Source organism: Asparagus officinalis, chromosome 2 (assembly GCF_001876935.1).
Source record: "Asparagus officinalis chromosome 2, Aspof.V1, whole genome shotgun sequence".
NCBI lineage: Eukaryota > Viridiplantae > Streptophyta > Magnoliopsida > Asparagales > Asparagaceae > Asparagus > Asparagus officinalis.
Genome location: NC_033795.1, coordinates 34,315,815 through 34,319,225, shown reverse-complemented (window position 1 = coordinate 34,319,225; position 3,411 = coordinate 34,315,815).

Sequence of the window (3,411 nt, the reverse complement as noted above, 5' to 3'; positions counted from 1 at the left end):
CCGTCGCGAATGTGTTTTGGCGACGGCGAGATTATCATCGCCAATAAACATTTCCCAATAACTCAGCTCAAATATAAGTTCTATCTGTATAAGCGAAATGGGTAAAAAAGACAATAAAAAGGAGCAAAGAACTGGAGTGGGTACAAAATATTTCCTAATAACTCAGCTCAAATATATGTTGTGAGATTACTTTCTTTAATTGCCCATTTTTAGCTGCGCTTTTGTAGAATAAAACAAAATTTAGGAGATTACAATTGAATTAATATTTGAAGGGAGCTAGCTATTGAAATAAACCTAAGTCAAGCTCTCACTGAATCATAAGTTGAAAGAAACTTGAATTTGACGACAATCATCCAACATAAACAAAAAGACTGATTTGAATTACTTGAGTAGAAAAAACCTGGTGTAATAGAAAATGTGAAAGGATGAGATGTGTCTCGGGCCCACCCGAGGCACATGTACAGCAAGGCACATGTACAGCACGCCCAAGGCCCACCCGATGTTCAGCCGGTGTTTGTTATATAAATACCAAGGCTTTTTTTAGGGTTTTGTGCAGGGGGAAAACGCAAAGAAAAGGAGGGCTTTAGTCGGCTGTGAAGAGGAGAAAACAGAGAGTTTAGGAGACTTAGATCTGAGGGAAAACTTAGATCTTGAAGAGAGATTTTGCAAGAGAGAGGTCAATTTCTTCTTGGGTAAAAATCAAATCTTTTTCTTTGAGACGAGTTTGTGGGTTGTACAAGTCATCGGTGTTCTCCTCATAGTGGAATCCCCCTCACCCCTCCCGTGGACGTAGATAAGTTTATCGAACCACGTAAATCTCGTGTCTTTACTATTTTTTGGGTGTTGGCTATTGCTTGTAGGCTCCCTCGATAATTCAGTCCTAGAACTGATGAGAGGAAGAGTACATGTCTCACTTTGTTAAAATATTTTACTTTCTATTCTTGTTTCCTTTGTGAAACGGGAATATAGAGATTGACTTGAGCTTTTGTGAAAATAAAAGGTAGGGATTTCTCTCAGGTTATATCGCTTCCGTGACATGAGGGCGTGACTCTACGTCCAACAATTGGTATTAGAGCTGTTATACAGATTGGGAGTGGTGTAGCTTTTGGTTTGAGGTGGTGCTCGGTAATTTCCCGAGAGAAGCAGATTAAATAATACAAGCAGGGGATGGCACCAACTAGCAAAACAGTTAAAGTTGGAAAATACGAGATCAAAAAGTTTAATGTAAAGAATGATTTTTTCTATTAGAGGATGCAGATAAAAAAACTCGTTGATTTTGTAAAAAATTGCACAAGACTTTGGCTGAAAAAGAGAAAAAGTACAAGGATATGTCTAATGAGGATTGGGAGGAGATGGATCTGAAAGCACGGGTGTCAATTATCCTTTATCTTGAAAGGGATGTAGCTTTCTTCGTAGATGGAGAGGAAATGGCTGCGGGCGTGTGGTCGAAGTTAGAAAGCACCTTCATGACGAAGAGTCTAACGAACAAGATCTATTTAAAATCCAAATTGTATACTTGCAAGATAGAGGAGGGCTCATCAATCCGGAAATACATCAACAAGTTTGATAGGATCATATCAGACTTAAAGGACATAGATGTGACAGTTGATGACGAGGATCAGACGCTTCTACTACTTCTATCTCTATCGAAATCTTATGAGAACCTGGTGCAAACACTAATGCTTGTGAGAGACAATTTGATGATGGATGAGACTAGAACGACGTTTCTAGCGGATAATCTTTGGAAGATTACAACCAGTGACATGACTACTGGTGGTGGCAAAGAACAAGCACATGAATTGTTTGCTAGAGAAAGGAGCAATGAGGGAGTAAAAGGCAAGGAAGGAAAGTCTAGATCTAAATCAAGACCTCTTGCGGGAAGACCGTGTTTCAAATACGGTGAAGTTGGGTATTTCAAGGTCGACTATTTAAATAAAAGAGTAGGTGGGAAGAAAAATAACAACAAGACTAAGAGGAGAGAAGGCAAGGAAGAAGCGAGTTATGTTTCAGAGGAAGGGAGCTGTATGTGTAAAATTTGATCTCCCAAAACGGGAACTTCGTTTGTATTGATAAGAATATCTTATTACAAACTAATGAATCAAACTTATAACAGAAACGGAAGGAATACCCTCGTTGTTTAACGTGGGGTCTTTGGTAGCGATAGGATGCCTCCCTCGATGCTCGTGCCGAGTTTGCTTTCCTTGGACAATCCGATTGAATTTGCAAGTAAGCTTCAGTGCGCAGGAGAAGCTCGTATTGATCGAGTTCGAGTTCCCGAGCTTAATGGCTGTCAAGGCCAAAGCTAGAAGAAAATGCTACAGTGCAGGGACTTTGCAAAGAGCGGGTCGTCAGTTGACTGAGAAGTGAGCTAATTAGCCGAAGAGCGAACCTCTTTCACGTAGCCAGGAGTGTCTCTTAAATAGGGAAGAGACGACATGATCACGATCTCTTGAATCATGGGATGTGACCATGCACTGTTAAGAGATGCCATGCCTCTCACTTGTACTATGAGCGGCTGCTTGATGGGCTCAGAGCATTGTACTCCTTCCCCTTCACGTCATGGGAAATGAGAAGGCCCATCCTTATACGTGACATCATAGCCACCTAGTACTCTGGCGAGTTTGTTGATTGCCTGGCTAATTGCTTGGACGCGCAGGCCGAATGCCAACGAGATCTCGTGAGAGCTTTGACTCAGTAAGCTCATCAACAAAACTGAGAATATTTCGTTATATCATTATCATATTTATTTTTAAATATAAATATAATGAAACAAATTGTAAGAAAAGGAGTTCTTTTTTTTATTTGTTAAGTACCAAGTTCAAGGATTTATGTTGTTAAAATTTTAAATCTCTATCTATTTTCTTTAGTAATTAAATTTTGTAAGTTCTTAGATTATTCTTTTGTAATTTCCAGAGTAGTGTCCGAACATGGAGGTTGAATAATTATTTATAACTTAATATAATTTTAACATACTTAAATCAAATATGAGGGTATATACATATTAATTAGGACAGAATATGATAAGATAATTGAAGCTTATACCTATTAATTAAAATTAATCAGGATAAGATATTATAATAATATAATATTTAAGAGAGTCAAGGGTATTTTTGGTTATGGAAAGTTTTTTCAAAACTATCACTTTTAAAGAGAGTATGATATGATATATATTGAAGCATTTCCAGCAAAATGCTATAAGTTATTGGGGGTTTAGTGTAATTTAACCTATAAATTACATAGATTCGCTAGCTGAAAATTCATTGGGGGGTTTAGTGTTTAAACACGAACTTAATTCATCATGATTCAAACATTATTTAAACTATTGACACATAGATTTCCTACTGCTGTGCTTCAATTGAAAATTGAGATGCGCCATCATATATAGACTGCAGGTTTATTTCCAAAAGAATT